Here is a 10985-nt window from a genome sequence, read left to right on the forward strand (position 1 = left end):
GTCTGTTTCGGAGAAGCAAAACCACGCAAAACCTAAATTAAAAATCCTTGTAAAAGCGCACGTCCGGACCAGGCACAGTGTAAAAAACTCGCAGAGTTCAATTGATCGGTTTGGATCAGACAGATCCAACTGACTGATGTATCAGCAATAATAATACTCATATATATACTTATATGTACTAAGTATATATAACCTACACTATACTTAGTCTTCACTATTTTCTCTATTTTCCTCCCTGAACTTTGCATCCTGGTCATAAAGAATTATACTCCAACATAAAAAAAACAGTGTGCTTATCAACAAACATTTACCTTTTGGTATCACCTTTGCAAACTAAATGTCAGGATGGATTATCTATTTCTAATATCTACTTTTAATTTGTTAGTTCACAAAAAGAATAAAACAAATGAACCAAGACTGCATACATTTATCAGGCCCCAGTCAATGATCAGATTTTTTTATGGGAGAGCCAAAGAACTAGTCTGCTGCCTCACTTGTATGAACTGAAGAGCATTTTCTGTACAGCTACTTACTACTGGCTCAGAGTTTTGCTATTTAACAGCATTTCTCTCCCAGAGGAAGCAACTAACGGAACTAGTCCCGCCATAAACTTTACATACTCTTTCCAGTGCTTTCGTTTTCTGTTCCCTCCAACCAGCTGCAGATGAAGGGAGTCGGTCTTTCTGCTGCCACCACATACTTGCTCAAGATGGTGCCCTGCAGTGGCTCCATTAGGCTCACCTAGTTTGACTTCTCTTGGCATTACATGAGCAACTATCTTTTAAAGTAGAATACTATAAATATGGTCAGGACCGTACTGTACTTGAATCTGTGGCTATGATTGATAATGATTGATAACAATAGTTCATTATTATCTAGTTATTATTATCTAGTTCATTATTATCTAAGGTGGTCATCTTAGATAAAACTGTATTAGAATGATATGGATTGGACTTGTTTGGTCCCCAAAGTACCAATGGATGAGAATTATTTTAATTTGGTATGAATTCAATATAAATGATTAGTAGAATTGCATCCAACACACAAGAATAACAAGGACACTATTTTACCAAGTTAAGGCAATTATGTTTCTTCAGAGATCCTTTGGAGTGTTGCTCTGTCGGACATGAAAGCATAAACAGGCAGAGCCTTGATTTAGTGTCGAGGACGATAGATTGGAATTGTAAGGACAATAATGTTCATGTCCAAAAGTGCTGCCGGAGTCAACCACAGCATCATAAACATTTTACGGCATCCCAAAATGGTTTACTGGTTTTAAGATGAAAGTGATGATGTGTGTTTAATACTAAAGCAATTTGCTGCCAAGGTACATTACTGCAACCTTGTCATACATCCTCACCATTACAAACAAACAAACAATAAAACTGATATGCTAATTACAATCAGAAAGCCACTCTTAGTACACAGATATACTGTAAAGTACATTTGATCTACATTTAAACAGGACAGTTAATTGTCTAATCACTTTACTAATTAAGCCATTTTATTTAAACACAAACGGCTGCTCCCTTTCACAGTTGTTTTCAAACACCTGATTTTCCTCACCTGTATCTAGTGTCATTCCTGACTCATCCCTCAGTATTTAAGTTCAGTGGTTTTTAGTTGTCCTTTGCTGGTTCCTTCCCTTACATAATCTGTTTCCCTGTCATTCCACTATCTGTTTTTCTGTTCAGGTCCCCAGATCTGTATGCTTCTGCTGTCTTTTATTTAAATCTCAAAGCAATCTGGGCTTCCTCTGATATCAACATTTTAAACTACTTTGAATATTTAACTACTAACTGTACTGTCTGACAACTAGGACCAACTGGAATATATGTGTGAATGAATTGAAATGACTTTACTAAAGTGCCAGGAGGTTAGTTGTGAATTGGCACAATATAAAGTTGAAGTGAAAACCTTCACCATGATCATCCTGAACTCCTGCATGCATTTTGGTCCAGCTAAAACTAATATAGCATGTATGTAAAAAAAAAAAAAAAAAACAATATGAAGGACTTTTTATTTCAGCGCAGTTCGCGTCCATCCACCAGTCTTGAGTAAAGAGCTGGACTGCATAATTTAAGACAGACCAAAGCAATCAAAGTTTATCATTACAAATGCTATATGGAGAGACAGTTTTCCCCTATGATTTATTGTAATCACAGCAATTAGTATCATTTACATGCCTTTAAAAGAGCTTGCAATTATGTGACTTATGTAACATTTCTAAACTTGTATAGCCATCAGCAGAGATAATCAGGTAGTGCTAGACAAATAAGGCTATTATTGCAGTCAAGTACGTAAAAAAGACCAAGACATAGTCAGGTTCAAAGTTCACGCTGTGTAGAAAAGAACTGAAACTGGGGTCAAATTAAAACTGAGAATGAACATTGAACATTCTTATGGAGAGACTTTATATACACAAGCCTGCACACGCATCCACACACACCCACACACACACACACAAATACACACATTTAGATTCAGGTGTTTCCAGGTACATTGGATTGTGGTTGCCACTAAGTACATCTTCCATTACCTTTTACGACGTAAAAGGTAATATTGAAAACATCATTTTCAGTTATGTTATAATTGTTATTATATATCCAAGGGTTGTTTTTTGCTGTAGTTTCTTGGTTCTTGTTTCTCTGGCTTCAGAAGCAGACTTCTATAGTGTTGACTGGTATTCTCTATGCTTATTTCTCTCATCTACTCTTATCTCCTTCTTTCCCTTTAAACTTTATACCCAACCTTTCTCCATTTCTTATCCATTTTCATGTCCATTGTATTTGGGAAAAAAAGACAGAAAATGACAACCAAACCGTACATGCTGTATGAATGGACTTATCATCAGGACTGCAGTTAGCTTTGTTGAATGACTGTTTCCTTTCAAGTTAAATTTATCCTTGAACCACTGAAAGTTTAGCAAAATTTTAGAAACATGATTTTCCGAATAATTGTTTATTTTGATAGTTCTGTGCCAGAATTTTCTTTAACCAACCAGTTACTGCATATTAGAACCACAGAGAAGTAAAAAGGAAAAGACAGGCCTTGAAACTATGTACCACATGACTTAAATGAGAATTATATATAAGTGAACAAAGAAAACAAAGAAATGACTGCAGATAAAAGAGGTGGAGGGCTGCAATATAAGCAAGGAGGAGGGAAAAGGGTGAAAAATGGAGACGAAAAATTAGGTTATGTATATTGCTGGCAATTCACACATGCACATTCCATCTAAGATCCCATCAGCTGTCAAATTGGGAAAGGGATGGTGATTTGGGAGTGGCAGGAATCTCAACAAGGCTAGGTCTAGGCACACCACTGAGACCTAATCAAAACACAATCACGTTTTGGCGCCTGAACAGACGAACACTGGCCTTCACCAATACCACTTAAGGTCTCCGCTCACATTCACACACATGCAGCTCTGAGGTCACTATTTTTATCACACACATAATCATGCACATGCACACAGAAAAAAACAACAACATTATATTGTAGTCACACATGAACAAACACATTCTGTCCCACGTAATCATAGTTTGGCTTATTTCAAACTAACCTCTGCTTTAAGTTGTCGAGATGATGTATGAAACTTCCCAGTTAAGGATGGGCTGTTATCGCTCCGCATGACCTGTGACTTCAGTTTATCTCCATTATGCAGTGGTTCATTTCAAAACCTTCACCTCTGTTGCTTGTTATTGGTGTGGCAGACACAGATAGGAGCTGCAGTTGGATATAGGAATAAGACCAAATGCTTCTTCAACTGAATTTACCTGACCTCTCTAATTCCCTGTCCCTCAAGACAGGCCTTATGTGCCTATAGTCAAGCCCACAGCCCACTCACTGAGGTGTGACAGCCTCACGACTGACCGGCTCCCTGGTCAGCATTCTCACTGTTAATCCACACAGATAGGCCAAATGCTGACCACTAGCAAGTAATTGCTTGGAGGAGGCTCTGGCAAAGCCACTTGGATCTGGGAACAGGTGTCTGAAAGCAAAAGGAGAGCTTTATGTCCTGTGATTTTCTCCGTTCTGCTGATCTAAGTGCTTCCATTGGGTAGATATCAGTGGTAAGATTAAATCTCCAATGTTATGAATTTGTAATCAAGGTTTTTGTGAGTGTTTTTGTGAGTTTAACCCAAATACTGAATGTTTACATTTCTATCCTAGAAAAAAACATAATCTTGCGTGGAAAAAAAAAAAAAAGTTTGCTGTTCTAACAGGGAAGATTCTGAAGACTGTAAAACATTTTCTTATTTACTGCCTCCATTTGAATTTGGCATCATTTTCTGAGAGAACAAAGAGGGTCAGTTGTCAAGGCTCAGTTGTGTCAAGAGCCCTATGAAATCCTCTTGACTTCAACAACAAGAAAAAAAAAGACAGTGGTGAGAAGATAAACCCTTGATGTGATTGATGCTTTGACTTTTCTAATGCAGAAATGTCATAAGTTAGAATGCGCTCTTAGAAGGAAACCTAGTCAATGTAACATCGGTTCCCTTCCTCTTTACATTTTATTTTAGATTATTTTAGTAATCGAGTAAGCTATAGATTATTCTGACCATTAATAAAGTAACTGGATAAAATAATTTAATAAAATACAATTTTGGTAAATTTTGTCAGAACAGCAGTATTGATATTGGATATCAATATCGGATTAAATTTTAATATGAATGGATGAAAATACTTTATTAATCCCAGAGGGAAATTCACATATTTCAGTACAACCCGTCCAATATAGACAGGTGTCTGAGGCTGCAGCCCTTCAATCAGAAGGAAGGTGTCACCCTTTCCGTGTATCCCCAACAATTACTTCTCTGTAGCTTAGAAAATTAACATTTACCTTGAGCATCTCGTTACTTATGTAAACCTGGACTAAAATTACACAAAAAAGTATGAAAATGTATTCAATTTAATAATAAAAATAAAGAAGCAGCAGACTGACAAAGACACTTAAAAACAAAAAAGAACACTCCAGTGTTTAGTTTCCATATTCATCTTCATTCAATTCAATAGATGAACTCTCACTTTACACACTAAAGCTTTTATGTCCATGTGTCCATGTGAGCAATGCATCTTTGGCACCTTAGTCGTACAAATATACAGTATGCCAGCTATGTACATGCGCTGCCTGTAGCACCTTTTTGTTGCAACTAGGATGGTAGGAAATTTATTTTCCGGTTCATCTGTAAAGCTCCACTTACACTCTGCATCAGATACAGAGCTGGTGCGCAGCTTCATGTGTTCCATCTATCCGCTCCAACTGTATAAATGCACCCGCCGCGCACTTTGCTGCCATTCGCTCTAAACTAGCCACTCGGCAGCAGCTCGGGGAGGCTGTTGTATTCCATGCATTGTGCCAGTCAATTTAAGAATGCCCCTGAGTCCCCCGTAAAATGATGAAAACCCAGACATGTCCAGGAAAAAGAGGACATTTTGTCATGCTATTTTGTGCCAATAGCACATAGTATTTCACAACAACTCATTGGCGGAAGTAAGAGTGTCGCAAAACACAAATAATTATCCAGCCAGAACAAATGCCGCTCAGTAGTAAAACATAATTTAATGAAGATAATTTGCCTCGAGGAATTGTAATGATAGAGGTACTTGAATCACTCGATGAATCGTTACAGCCTAGTTTCAACAATTTCCAACAAATGGTTTAAAGCTACTTTATAGAATGATGGTTTGTTTAAAAAAAAAAACAAAAAAACAAAAAAAAAACTTATTGAATAGTCACGGAAAGGTCAACTAAAAAGCTTTTTTGTGCAAATTAATGGTTCTAACCTATCTTCAGTATGACAGCAGGTGTCTAAAACAGGCAGTCTGAAAGAAGGGATGAATGCTGAAACGACCCAAAGGTTTCAGGGTGTCTTTTGGGTCCAGAGAGCAGACTAACACCACAAGAGAATTGGAGGAATGAGGAAAAGAAGCAAAAATACTTGGTTTAGAAAAAAACAGAGCAGTGAATTTTGATCGCACAGACACTTAGCTGTCCTTTTGAGAAGGATTATGGAGTTTAAGTGCTACAGTGTAGTTTCAGATATACTAGTCCACAGACAGCACCCCGAAGCTTGGTATCAACTTAACACTGACACACCACACCATGGCTTCAGAGATTACAAGGGGTCTAGATGTGCCTTTTTTGACACAAAGTGCAGTGGTGTATACTTTAACACTCTTCTTTCTCTTCATTTTCTTTTCCTCTCATCTGCTCTTGTCTCCCTCACAGACCCTTTCTGTGAAGTGGCACAGAAGAGAAAGAGCTGAACGCCTGTGTCTGCTTACTGGGGCAAGTGAACATTTGAAGTGACAGAGGGTGATGCTGGCTTGAGTGCTGGAGAAAATGCCTCTAAGCTAAGTGAAGGACCATTAGGGAGACAGTGATAAGATGCATGCATGTAGACAGGGCCTACACAATGTTCACCTTGAACAGTTTGGTTTCGTCTGCCTAGGAGAGCAATCACATGGGGAGAGTGCAGCATCAAACTCCAATCAAACTCCATCTCAGCTGACAACAAAATCAAACTGGCGTACTCATGTCAAAAGGTCCAATGGCCCACACAACCTGTTATTACTCATGCACAGTGGCTAGCCATTATTGAGATACCTTCTCACTTTTTTCAGCTTTTTTGGCATTTAGCAACTCAACAGAACCTTTCAAGAGTGACCACAACACTGACGGTCTGAGAAGAACTTGTCAAAAAGCAACAATTTAAAACGAAGGCAAAGACTGAAACAATTTTATATACTGATGTGAGGGACTGGACACTCCACCTGTTCAGGTGAACAGGTTTTATTTCTGATACATTTTAGAAGAAAATGTCCTTGCAGTCTGAAGATTATACGATTATAAAACACATTAGTTTTCTGATAATAAAGCACACATTAGACTGTAAAATTTTGTTCTAAAGAGCAAGATTTACAAAATTAAGGGTAAAAGCAAAATCTAGATAGTGAAAACTATCTGGTTTTTGTTGTGACGTTTTATTGTGCCTTCAGCCAAGAAAAGTCCTGTCAGAGCAGATTATGCAGCAAACGTATAACTACACACACCTGAAAAAAGTTGACTAATCAGATTGAGTTTAGGAGTATGCAATAAAAAAAGTCTACAGTGAGTTTGATCAGAATTATTACAATATTTGAGTTAAGAGATGCCCTCTTCTGCTATATTATGAATGAATCTGGAGAGCGTGAAAAGATCAGGTCAGTTAGGCTGCCGTTTGACCAAGAGAAGAAAAGCACAAAAGGAAAAAATACCCGTGAGGATGAAGTCATCAACAAACTTCTAGCCTCTTTGCAGCTGAGGCTACGATGCCCTTTAGTTTTGTGGAAGAGGTTAGGGTGTAAAGAACTGAAAATAGCTGTTGTCTGACCAAAATTGAAAACGACTGAGTAATGCTCTGGTTGCAAATTAAACCTTGGAGGTATTTTGTTTGGTAAATCACTTTTTTTTTCCCATTTCAAAACCCACGAAAAAATAATTTTCTTCTGCACAGTTATGATTACCAACTCCGCATACTTCCACACAAGTATATTTTAGGTATGAAAATTAAATCTACAATGATACAGTTAATAATCCGTGGGTTTGCTTTTATTACAATTTTATTTTTTATTTATTTTTTTTTTTAAATTGTGTTTGTAAATTGAACTGTCCTGAGTATGTTCTGCCTCTTGCTAATTTAGGCTTCTCGTCCCCCTCCTCTCTCATCACACACACTCCTGACCCTGAACAGAATGACATGAACGCTGAAAATTATGTGGAAATGAAATCTGTAGAAGTAAAACTTTTGATTTTTTGAATCACTAAAATTAGAAACTGGAAAACAGGTCAGGATTTTTACAAATGTAGCAACACCAGAATAAAGATAAAGAATTAAGCAGCCTAGTCTCTATCTTCTCTCTTCTAACCGGTTTTTGCAGACTTGGAAATTTCTTAAATAATTCATGTTGTTAATAACCATCTTGCTCTCTCTTGGCACAGAGCAGTCCTGTGCAAATATAGCAATGTGCCTTTGTGTACACTTGTGACGGCACAGCAAAGTGAAAATGGAACTGTGTTTGAACAGTGCAGTGAAGGTGTACGTATGAATGTGTATGTGATTGCAGTATAAGTTATCAGAGAGTAGGCAGAATTGACTGATCTGATAGTTGACTGTGGTTATTAGGTGAGCTACTGAGTCAACACAGGGGGAAATCACAGATGCCTTCCCACAAAGACAAAAAACTCAAGGTCACAAGCTGAGCTGTTTTTGTAACCACCAAGTAGTTGGAGCAATGATAATGGCGCATAAATAGCGCAATGACAAAATATAAGAAAAACTCAATGGTTGCAGTCCAGATGACAAAATCACTTAATGAAACTCTCATTACAGTCATTGTTAGCAACATCACATCATCGTCATTTGGTCTTATTCAAGGCTGGTATTGTTCTGGATTATGTGAATTGCATTCTCTTTGTTACTGTCTCACAATCAGAGCACTTGTGAGCTCACCGTTTTATAAGTCCATCTGTTTCTCAAACGGGTGAGTAGGGGTGTGGAGGGGTGGGTAACAATACAGGGCACATTCTCTGCAAAGATGACCTTGGCGCGTCTGATGATTTGCAGAGAGCAGCAATATCAATAATAATGAAGAAATTAATAAGTCGGTGCATTGGCCTGGGGTCCAGACTAAAAGAGGCGGTGGAAGGGGGCATGGCTAGCAGAAAAGAGAAAATGGAAAAAAGGTTGGGGTGGTGTACAAGAGGGGGTGGTAAGTGCACGATTTCCTTCGCAGCAGTGTGGTGCTGCAGTCCACGCTGTCACACGTCAAAGAGGGAGCAAATCAAAGGCAGCTCTTTTGATGAATATAAAACAGAGAGTCCTGCTGAGATGCACTCTCCCTCCCTCCCATTCTAATCACACAGCCGCAGAGGAGACTGGCTGCACCAATTCAGCCCCCCACCCTCCTACACCCCGGCACAAAATGAAAGGCGAGAAGAAACAAGGAGAAGGGGACAGCGAGCACACACAATCACAACAAAGCCTGCTTCATAATAGCAATAAACACTTGTTCTCTCGAGACATCTGCGCAGAATGCTGGGTGTGGTGTGGTAAGATACAGGAGAAGCTGAAATGGCATCAACAATTTCTTACCCCCCACCAACCCTGAAAAAAAGGTTATTTTTCCAACAAACAACAAACAATCCAATATTTCTCTATGTATGAACTGTACATTTCTCCAAGTCTTGAGAGAAAACATCAATTTTATATTTACTTCGGAGCAACTGCACTGCTAACAAAACTGGTGAATTTAAAATGTCCTCCTTAGCAACACTAAAAATGCTAACTCGGTAACACAGTCAGACATTTTCCCCTGATAATAAACTCATAAAATCTTTCAACAAAGAAAGCTAACGTCATCTTTAACAAACAGCTAATGAGTATTGTGTTTTAAGTGTTACCTATTAGGAACAACGGCATGATTATTAGCGATTACATACTCTCCAATTCTCTATTTTTTTATTTTTTTTTTAATCATTTTAGTATAAACCTCTAAATAAGAATTTTCTCTCATTTCAAACAAATCTAAATGTGCATCATGGCTTCCATTCCCCTTGGGATTTGCTCCACCATTGGTCCCCAGGCAGTATTTGTGTGTGACACCAAAGCCCACTCCCACCCAAGTCCTGAGCCCAGAAAGTGACACATGCATGGGTGTCGCTGCCGTTTCACCTCCTGCCTGCTGAGGTATAAGGCAATTTCCTCAGAGTGGCGCATGGTGAGAGAGAGTGTAAAGGGCTAGCCGCAGCCCAGCTCTGCTGCTCTCTTTGATACTGTCAAGGAAGAGTAATGGCTCTCTGCAGCAACAGCCACCACCAAAACTAATGTAGTGTGACTTTGGTTCTCCTTTCCAACAGATTACCACTACAGTGAGGAAGAAGGGAAGATGACAGCAAAAACTGTTAAAAATGTAAAGAGGAACAGAAAAATCTATACAAGACACAGCAGAATCCTATCACAGTTGAGATTCAAATTTCCCTACTTATGATACTCGTGTTCTCAGCATGTTTGCTGTTGCCAAATTCTACTACGAACCAAGCAAGGTCTAACTCCTGTTAGTCAGAACGGCTCTGAATAGTAATTTGCCAGAGGGATGGCAGCACAGTAAGCCAAAGCAGCAGGGTGAAGAGTTCGTACAAAATTTTGGTATGGTCAACTTTATTTTTATCTCCAGCAAACATGGAAGTCAAATTGATTTAAACTTTGATTATTGTTTTACCTTGATAGACATGGAAAATATACTAGACTTTTCTGATGCTCTTAAAAGTTGCCGTGGATGACCTTGAACCAGACCTTGAACACCCAAGTTAATTTTATATACTCAGATAAAGGAACACCAGAACTAGCATGTGAAGAGGCCAAAAGTTAGGCCAAAAAGTAATGGCAACCACCTAGTTTTGTGCTTACAAACAAACAAACAAACAAAAAAAGACGTGGCTCACACAGCCACATGGAAACATGAAACCAGTGTTCTGAAATGCATCCACTCTAGATTCCTGTTTCAAAAATCACTGTCTAGTCTCCCAAGACGCTGAAGCCGTGTAGATGCAAAGCCTAAACCAGGGGTCACCAACTCCAGTCCTCGAGGGCTACCATCCTGTAACTTTTAGATGCGTCTCTGCTCAAACACACCTGGATCAAATAAACTGCTCGTTTCCAGCCTATTGCAGAGAGGAATGAATGCTGGTGAGGGAATTCAGGCATTTTGGAGCAGAAGTGAATCTAAAAGTTGCATGATGGTAGCCCTCGAGGACTGGAGTTGGTGACCCCTGGCCTAAATGATAAAAAACAAACAAACAAACAAACAAAAAAAAACTGCATTTTCATCTAAAATTGTCTCTGTGTGGATGAAGCCTTAAGGCATATTCTAGGATATGGTGCATATTCTGTGAGTCGTGCTGACTCTGTGCTCAAGGTTGGGATTTCATTTTCAAGCAT

The 10985-nt window shown here is 38.7% G+C and overlaps 1 long non-coding RNA gene across 1 annotated transcript in view; it reads right to left on the reverse strand.

Moving 5' to 3' along the window:
* LOC106937504 (uncharacterized) overlaps window positions 1-10985 on the reverse strand; it is a 51990-nt gene that overhangs the window by 18935 nt on the left and 22070 nt on the right. The gene's annotated exons all lie outside the window — the stretch shown is intronic.

Source organism: Poecilia latipinna, unplaced genomic scaffold (assembly GCF_001443285.1).
Source record: "Poecilia latipinna isolate Pla-1442-1.1 unplaced genomic scaffold, P_latipinna-1.0 Scaffold2363, whole genome shotgun sequence".
NCBI classification, from domain to species: Eukaryota; Metazoa; Chordata; class Actinopteri; order Cyprinodontiformes; family Poeciliidae; genus Poecilia; species Poecilia latipinna.